We start from the raw sequence: 10239 nt of genomic DNA, 5'->3' as shown, positions 1-10239 counted from the left end.
TTGGAACAATGAAAAGAAAATAAAATGGAAAAAAAAATTTTAAATCCTTTTTTTAAAATGGAGGCTCTTACTGCTAGGACAAATGAGGCAAAAGAGAGAATTAGTGATATAGAAGAACAAATGATGGAGAATAAAGAAGCTGAGAAAAAGAGAGATAAATAACTATTGGACCACGAGGGGAGAATTCAAGAGATAAGTGATACCATAAGATGAAATCATATTAGGATAATTGGGATCCCATAAGAAGAAGAGAGAGAGAAGGGGCAGAAGGTAAACTGGAGCAAATTATAGCAGATAATTTCCTTAATTTGATGAAGGGAACAAGCATCAAAATCCAGGAAGCACAGGGAATTCCCCTCAAAATCAATAAAAATAGGCCCTCACCCTGTCATCTAATAGTAAAACTTACAAGTCTCAATGACAAAGAGAAAATCCTGAAAGCAGGTCAGGACAAGAGGTCTGTAACATACAATGGTAGAAATATTAGATTGTCAGCAGACTTATCCATAGAGATCTGGCAGGCCACAAAGGACTGGCATGATATATTCAGAGCACTAAATGAGAAAAATATGCAGCCAAGAATACTATATCCAGCTAGGCTGTCACTGGAAATAGAAAGAGAGATAAAAAGCTTCCAGGACAAACAAAAATTAAAAGAATTTGCAAACACCAAACTAGCCCTACATGAAATATTGAAAGGGGTTCTCTAAGGAAAGAGAGAGCCTAAAAGTAATAGACCAGAAAGGAACAGAGATAATATAAAACACACAGGGTATCAAAATAGATTTAAAAAAAAACAAGACCCATCAATATCCTGTCTGTAAGAGACTCATTTTATATCCAAAGACACTTCCAGATTTAAAGTGAAGGGGTGGAAAACAATTTACCATGCTAATGGACATCAAAAGAAAGCTGGGGTGGCAATCCTTATATAAGATAAATTGGATTTTATGCCAAAGACTATAAGAAGAGATGAGGAAGTACATCATACTTAAAGGGTCTGTCCAACAAGAAGCTCTAACAAATGTAAATATCTATGCCCCTAACATGGGAGCAGCCAACTACATAAACCAATTAATAAAATCAAAGAAACACATCGACAATAACACATTAAAAGTAGGGGACTTTAACACTCCCCTCACTGTAATGGACAGATCATCTAAGCAAAAGATCAACAAAGAAAGAAAGACTTTAAATGACACACTAGACCAGATGGACATCACAGATATATTCAGACATTCCATCCCAACGCAATAGAATACACATTCTTCTCTAGTACACATGGGACATTCTCCAGAATAGATCACATCCTGGGTCATAAATCAGGTCTCAAACAGTACCAAAAGACTGGGATCATTCCCTGCATTTTTTTCAGACCACAATGCTCTGAAGCTAGAACTCAATCACAAGAGGAAAGTTGGAAAGAACTCAAATACATGAGAAGCTAAAAAGCATCCTACTAAAGAATGAAAGGGTCAACCAGGAAATTAAAGAAAAATTGAAAAAATTCATGGGAACAAATGATAATGAAAGCACAAGTGTTCAAAATCTTTGGGATGCAGCAAAGGCTGAGAGAAAAGTATATAATAATACAAGCCTTTCTCAAGAAACAAGGAAGATCTCAAGTACACAACCTAACGCTACACCTAAAGGAGCTGGAGAAAGAACAAGAAAGAAACCCTAAACCCAGCAGGAGAAGAGAAATCATAAAGATCAGAGCAGAAATCAATGAAACAGAAACCAAAAGAAGAGTAGAACAAATCAATGAAACTAGGAGCTGGTTTTTTGTTGTTGTTGTTGTTGTTGTTGTTTTGAGGAGGCTGACTGCTTTATTGCTCTGGAGGTGGGGCAGGGACTCAGGAGCTCTTGGTGGGGCGGGCCCACTTCCTCTTCACCACCACAGGCTTCTGGCTACGCAGGATGGCACTAGCTCTGCGGATGGCAGCCAAGCGCAGATCTGGGCGGTACTTGTTCTTGCGGATCATGTGCCGGACACTGCTGAGGGTGGCCCTGGCATTCTTGTTGATGGTGGTCCGCACGTAGGAGGTGGCAGGCTTCCGCTGGCGGTATCTGCGCTTCATGACCACCACCACGCCCTTGCCATGGGCCGCCGGCTCCACGCCCACAGTCTTGTGGTGAATCAGCCCGTTGTAGCAGAACAAGTTGTGGGCTTTCAGGTTGCTGGGCTCAGTGCTGTAGGTCTACTTGTTTCTCTTGATCAGGAAGCTAGAGCAGTTCCGCATGACCATCCACTGCAGGTAGGCCGACATGGCGGCGGCGGCTCCTCTCGCTAGGGCAGCCAGAGACGGAAAGAGAGGAGCTGGTTCTTTGAAAGAATTAATAAGATTGATAAACACCTGGCCAGACTTAACCAAAAGAAAAGAGAAAGGACCCAAATAAAATCATGAATGAAAGAGGGGAGATCACAAACACCAAAGAAAAAGAAACAAGTCTAAAAACATATTATAAGCAACTATACGCCAGCAAATTTGACAATCTGGAAGAAATGGATGCAATCCTAGAGACATATAAACTACCACAACTGAACCAGGGAGAAATAGAAAAACTTAGCAGACCCGTTTCCAGTAAGAAGACTGAAGCAGTCATCAAAAATTTCCCAAAAAACAAGAGCCCAGGGCCAGAGAGCTTTCCAGGGGAATTTTACCAAATATTTAAAGAAGAATTAATACCTATTCTCCTAAAACAGTTCCAAAAAATAGAAATGGAAGGAAAATTTCCAAACTCATTTTATGAGGCCAGCCTTACTTTGATCCCAAAACCAAAGACCCCATCAAAAAGAATTACAGACCAATATCCTTGATGAACATGGATACAAAAATTCTCACCAAAATACTAGCCAATAGCATCCAATAGTACATTAAAAGGATTATTCACCGCAACCAAGTGGGATTTATTCCTGGCCTGCAAGGTTGGTTCAACATTCGCAAATCAATCAATGTGATATAACACATAATAAAAGAAATAACAAGAACTATATGATACTCTTAATAGATGCTGAAACAGCATTTGACAAAGTACAGCAACCTTTCTTGATCAAAACTCTTCAAAGGGTAGTGATAGAGGGTACATACCACAATATCATCAAAGCTATCTATAAAAAACCCATTAACAAATATCATTCTCAATGGGGAAAAACTGAGAGCTTTTTCCCTAAGGTCAGGAACACAACAGGGATGCCCACTATCACCACTGCTACTCAACATAGTACTAGAAGTCCTAGCCTTAGCAACCAGACAACAAAAAGAAATAAAAGTCATCCAAATTGGCAAAGAAGTCAGACTTTCATTCTTTGCAGATGATGTGATACTTTATGTGGAAAACCCAAGACTCCACCCCCAAACTGCTAGAACTCATACAGAATTCAGTAAAGTGTCAGGATATAAAATCAATGCACAGAAATCAGTTGCATTTCTATACACAACAGCAAGACAAAAGAAAGAAAAATTAAGGAGTCGATCCCATTTACAAATGCACACAAAGCCATAAGATACCTAGGAATAAACCTAACCAAAGAGAGAAAGAATCTATACTCAGAAAACTATAGAGTACTCATGAAAGAAATTGAGGAGCATACAAAGAAATGGAAAAACATTCCATGCTCATGGATTGGAAGAACAAATATTGTGAAAATGTCTATGCTACCTAAAGCAAACTACACATTTAATGCAATCCCTATCAAAATACCATTAATTTTTTTCAAAGAAATGGAACAAATAATCCTGAAATTTATATGGAGCCAGAAAGGTCCCCAGAAAGCCATAGGAATGTTGAAAAAGAAAGCCAACGTTGGTGGGATCACAATTCCAGACATAAAGCTCTATTAAAAAGCTATAATCATCAAGACAATAAGGTACTGACACAAAAACAGACATGTAGATCAATGGAACAGAATAGAGAGCCCAGATACAGACCCCCAACTCTATGGTCAACTTATCTTCAAGAAAGCAGGAAAGAATATCCGATGGAAAAGAGACAGTCTCTTCAACAAATTGAGTTGGGAAACCTGGACAGCCACACGCAGAATGAAACTGGACCATTTCCTTACACCACACACAAATATAAACTCAAAATGGATGAAAGACCTCAATGTGAGACAGGAAACCATCAAAATCCTTGAGGAGAACACAGGCAACAACCTCTTTGACTTCAGCCGCAGGAACTTCTTCCTAGAAACATCACCAAAGGCAAGGGAAGGAAGGGCAAAAAGAACTATTGAGACTTCATCAAGATCAAAAGCTTTTGCACAGCCATGAAAATAGTCAATAAAACCAGAAGACAACTGAGAGAATGGGAGAAGATATTCACAAATGACATATCAGAAAAGGGCTAGTATCCAAAATCTATAAAGAATTTATCAAACTCAACACCCAAAGAATAAATAATTCAATCAAGAAATGGGCAGCAAACCTGAACAGACATTTCTGCAAAGAAGACATCCAGATGGCCAAAAGACACATGAAAAATTGCTCCGCATCACTTGGCATCAGGGGAATACAAATCAAAACCACAATGAGATACTACCTCACACCAGTCAGAATGGCTAAAATTAACAAGTCAGGAAATGACAGATGTTGGCGAGGATGTGGAGAAAGGGGAACCCTCCTACACCGTTGGTGGGAATGCAAGTTGGTGCAGCCGCTCTGGAAAACAGCATGGAGGTTCCTCAAAAAGTTGAAAATAGAGCTATCCTATGACCCATCAATCACATTACTGGGTATTTACCCTAACGATACAAATGTAGTGATCCGAAGGGGAACACGCACCCAAATGTTTATAGCAGCAATGTCCACAATAGCCAAATTATGGAAAGAACCTAGATGTCCATCAACAGATGAATGGATAAAGAAGATGTGGTATATATATACAGGGGAATACTATGCAATCATCAAAAGAAATGAAATCTTGCCATTTGCAATGATGTGGGCAGAACTAGAGGGTATTATGCTGAGCGAAATAAGCCAATCAGAGAAAGACAATTATCATACGATCTCTCTGATATGAGGAATTTGAGAGGCAGGGCAGGGGGTTGTGGGGAGTAGGGAAAGAAAAAAAATGAAACAAGATGGGATCGGGAAGGAGACAAACCATAAGAGACTCTTAATCTCACAAAACAAACTGAGGGTTGCTGGGGATTGTGAGGGGTGGGGATAGGGTGGTTGGGTTATGGACATTGGGGTGAGTATGTGTTATGGTTAGTGATGTGAAATGTGTAAGCCTGATGATTCACAGACCTGTACTCCTGGGGCAAATAATACATTATATGTTAATTAAAAAAAAAAAAAAAGACCTTCTTTAAAGCAAAGGAAACCTAAAACAAAATGAAAAGACCATCTATAGAATGTGAGAAGATATGTTTAAATGATATATCTGATAAAGGGCTCATATCCAAAATATATAAAGAACTTGTATACAACTCAACAGCCTCCCAAAAACTAATCCAATTTAAAAACTGGGCAGAACATATGAACAAACATTTGTCCAAACAAGACCTATAGATGGACAATAAACACATGAAAAAAATGCCCAGCATTACTCATCATCAGGGAAATGCAAATCAAAATCACATTAAGATATCTCCTCACACCTGTCAGGATGGCTAAAATCAAAATCACAAGAAACCACAAGGGTTGGTAAGGGTGTGGAGAAGAAGGAACCCTTGTCCACTGCTGGTAGGAATGCAAACCATTGTAGTCACTGTGGAAAACACTATGGAGGCTACTCAAAAATTTAAAAATAGAACTACTATATGACCCAGTTATCACATAATCACATTACTAAATATTTACCCAAAGAATATGAAAACTCTAATTCAGAAAGACATACGCTATGTTTATTATAGTATTATTTATAATAGCCAAATTATGGAAGCAGTCCAAGTGTTCATCATAGATGAATGGATAAATACGTGTTGTATACACACACATACACACACACACACATACACACACACACAGAACTATTACTCAGCCATAAAAAAATAATGAAATCTTGCCATTTGCAACAACATGGATTGATCTAAAGAGTATAATGCTAATCAAAATAAGCCAGTCAGAGAAAGTCAAATACCATATGATTTCACTCAGATAAGGAACTTAAGAAACAAAACAAAGGAACAAAAGGGGAAAGCGGGACAAACCAAGAAATAAACTTTTTTTTTTTTAAGATTTTATTTATTTGACAGAGAGAGAGAGACAGCAAGAGAGGGAACACAAGCAGGAGGACTGGGGGAGGAAGAAGCAGGCTCCCTGCTGAGCAAGGAGTCTGATGGAGGGCTAGATCCCAGGGTCTCGGGATCATGACCTGAGCAAAAGGCAGACACTTAATGACTAAGGCACCCAGGCGCTCCCAAGAAATAGACTATTAACTGTAGAGAACAAACTAACGGTTACCAGAGGGGAAGATGGGTAGGGGAGTAAATGAAATAGATGATGTGGATTAAGGAATGAGCTTGTCATAATAAGCACAGAGTGATATATGCAATTGTTGTATCACTGTTTTGTACACCTGAAATTAATATAATACTGTGCATTAACTACATTGGAATTAAAAGAAAAAATAAAATAAAATAATATAAAATAAAATAAGTATGCTTATCTTTTTTTTTAAGATTTTTATTTATTAGAGAGATGAAGAGAGAGCACAAGTAGGAAGAGCAGCAGGCAGAGGGAGAGGGAGAAGCAGGCTCTCCACTGGGCAGACAGTCCAATACGTGGCTCAATCCCAGAACCCCGGGATCATGACCTGAGCTGAAGGCAGCCGCTTAACTGAGAGCCACCCAGGCGCCCCAAGTATGCTTATCTTGATGGAAGTGTTGAATTGCTATACTGTGCACCTGAAACTAAACAACATTGTACATTAACCACACTGGAATCAAAACAAATTTATTTATTTATTTATTTATTTATTTATTTGAGAGAGAGAGAGATGTGGGGGAGGGGCAGAGGGACAGGGAGAGAGAAAATCCCAAACAGCTACCACACCCAGTGTAAAGCCTACAGGACTCAACCTCACAACCTTGAGATAATAACCTGAGCTGAAATCAAGAGTCAGACACTTAAGTCACTGAGCCCAGGTGCCCCTAAAATTTAATTTTCAAAATATACATTATAATTACTTTTTATATAGTAAAATTAATCTAAGAAAAAGACTTGATGCAATGATTTTTATTTTTAAAAGATACACTTCTTCAAGCCCCTAAGTGAAATCTAAATTAAAATACTTAATATTCTCTGGGGTGCCTGGTGGCTTAGTCAGGCAAGCATCCAACTCTTGGTTTCAGCTCAAGTCATGATCTTCAGGTTGTGAGATCAAGCCCCATGTCTAGCTCTACAGAGTCTACTTAGGGTTTTCTCTCTTCCTCTCCCCTGGCTCTGCCCCGTCTCTCCCTCTCTAAAAAAAAGGCAGAGTGAGAGAGAGAAAACTTGGATAACCCTAGGTATAAAGATGGCTCTTAAGATGCAACACAAAAGGCACAATCCATGAAGGAAATAATGATAATCTGAACTTCATTACAATTAAGAATTTTTGCTCTGTTAAAGATAATGTCAATGCGAGAAGACAAGCCTTGGGCTAGGACAAAATATTGGCAGAAGATATGTATGGTAAGGACTATTATCCAAAATATACAAAGAAGTCTTAAATCTCAACAATAAGAAAACAACTCAATTTAAAAATGGGCCAAAGACCTTAACAGAGAGCTCACCAAAAAGATACACCAATGGCAAATATGCATATGAAAAGCTGTTCAACATCATGTCATCAGGAAAATGCAAAATGAAACAATAATGAGATGTCACTACACACCTATTAGAATGTTCAAAATCTGGAACACTGACAACACCAAATGTTGACATGGATGTGTAACAACAGGAATTCTCACTTACTGCTAACAGGAATGCAAAATGATATAGCCACTTTAGAAGACAGTTCAGTGGTTTCTTCTAAAACTAAACATACTCTTAAAATATGATCCAGCAGTCATGCTCCTTGGTATTTATCAAAAAAAGCTGAAAGCTCATGTCCACACTAAAACCTGCACATGGAGGTTTACAGAAATTTTATTTGTAATTGCCAAAATTTGGAAGCAACCAAGTTGTCCTTCAATAGGTAAATGGAAAAAAAACTGGTACACCTCATCAATCAAAAATTCAGCACTAAAATGAAATGAGCTATTGAGCCATGAAAAAACATGGAGGAAATTTAAATGCATATTGCTAAGTGAAAGAAGCCAATCTGAAAAGTCTATATACTATATGATTCCAACTATATGACATTCTGGAAGAGACAAAAATAGGAAAACAATAAAAGATTTGTGGTTACCAGAAGTGAGGGAAAAGAAGGGATGAAGAGGCAGAGCAGGGAGAATTTTTAGGGCAGTGAAGTTATTCATGATACCAGCATAGTGGATACATGCCATTGTATATTTGCCTAAACCTGTAGAATATATAAAACCAAGAGGGAAACTCTAACGTAAAATGTATGGACTTTGAGTAATAATGATATGTCAGAGGAAGTTCATCAGCTGTAACAAACATATCATTTTGGCGGGAGATGGTAACAGCAGGGGAGGCTATACTTGTGTGGGGGCAGGGGGATATATTGGGAAATTTCTGTACCTTCCTCCCAATTTTTGCTATGAACACAAAAATGCTTTTTAAAAGTTAAGTCTTTAAAAAGTGTAGAATCACCTTTCACCTTAAGCAAACACACTTGACAAATATAGGAATTAATGGCTTGAACTTTGAAGTCAACAGTCAACTGGAATCCTGAGTCTGATGTTGTGTGACTTTGCACAACTGACTTAGCTAACGCCTCAGTTTTCACAACTGGACAACTGAGCTAACAATGGCTATTCCTGAGGGCTGATGAGAGGATTAAATGAGATAATATGCATTCGACATCTGGTACAACATCAGCCACAAGTGTGCAATAGATGTGGCCTGTGATGCAAGACCCCATCACCCCATCTAGGGAAAATAAGAGGCTCTTTTCAACTTTGTACACATAGACATATTGAACAGGCTGTGGAATATTATCTCAAACTATTTTAACAAATTTTTTTCATTTTTTTATCCTGATGAAAGAAAAGCCCAGGTTAAAAACAAACAAACAAACAAACAAAAAATGTCTTGTATATTCAAATGGTCTGAGTTCCACAGCATCAGTGTATCAGACATTCTGGACCCTAGAGACATGCTGTATTCATGAATAAATTGATTACTAAAAGAACATGAAAGAAAACATAATGTAGCTTTTCTTGGTTTTTGTTTTTTGCTATTCTGGGAATAAAATTTTATATATATATTGCTTTACACTTTCTGTTTTACACATTTCTGAAGACATGCTCTTTTACCAAGTATTTGATGGTGTGGGAAACCTGTCAATCTCAATTGCAAAGAATATTTAGAGTAATGGGAATCTTACAGTTTAAACTTTTGAAGTGTTAAATGGGCTTTTGCTTCAGGAAAGAAAATAAGCACTTGTCAACTTGGGTCACATCAAGCATTTCAGGAATAGTATCCATAGAATGCTTGGTAAGAAAAAAAGCAAAACCCAAAACAATTCCTACCAAAATTATCTCCCTGTAATAAGAAGTAAACATAAGTTAGGCTCTAAAGTAAATTACAGGCATGCATAAGATGCATGATATGCAACCCTAGTTCTCAACACTGTTTCTTTGCTTTTTAAAATAAGTCCCATGATTGGAAGCACTGGTCCCTTTGATTCTTAAATATTGTGCTCAGAGAGATCATGCTATAGAGGTATCAAAACATGAAAGCTAAACATGCATAGATTAAAGGTAGATGAGAAGTTTGAGATTTAAGTAGGGTGGGTGACTTGGCCAAGGACATAAAGCTTGAGCCAGGAGAGGAGCAGAGTCAGAAGAGGAAATGAAACAGGCTCAAGAATCCCAGTTTCTCAAAAAGGCAACCCAGGGAATGGGAGAAGATATTTGCAAATGACAGTACAGACAAAAGGTTGATATCCAGGATCTATAAAGAACTTCTCGGGGTGCCTGGGTGGCTCAGTGGGTTAAAGCCTCTGCCTTCAGCTCAGGTCATGATCCCAGGGTTCTGGGATTGAGCCCCGCATCGGGCTTCTGCTCTGCGGACAGCCTGTTTCCTCCTCTCTCTCTCTGCCTGCCTCTCTGCCTACTTGTGATCTCTGTCTGTCAAATAAATAAATAAAATCTTTAAAAAAAAAAAAAAAGAACTCCTC

At 38.3% G+C, this 10239-nt stretch overlaps 1 pseudogene; it reads right to left on the bottom strand.

Moving 5' to 3' along the window:
- Nucleotides 1-1809: 1809 nt before the first annotated feature.
- On the bottom strand, nucleotides 1810-2301 carry LOC123942031 (annotated as a pseudogene).
- Nucleotides 2302-10239: the final 7938 nt, after the last annotated feature.

Source organism: Meles meles, chromosome 5, assembly GCF_922984935.1.
Source record: "Meles meles chromosome 5, mMelMel3.1 paternal haplotype, whole genome shotgun sequence".
In the NCBI taxonomy this organism is placed as follows: Eukaryota; Metazoa; Chordata; class Mammalia; order Carnivora; family Mustelidae; genus Meles; species Meles meles.
The sequence above is the reverse complement of the archived record's forward strand: the minus strand, read 5'-3'. Positions and strand labels throughout refer to the sequence as shown.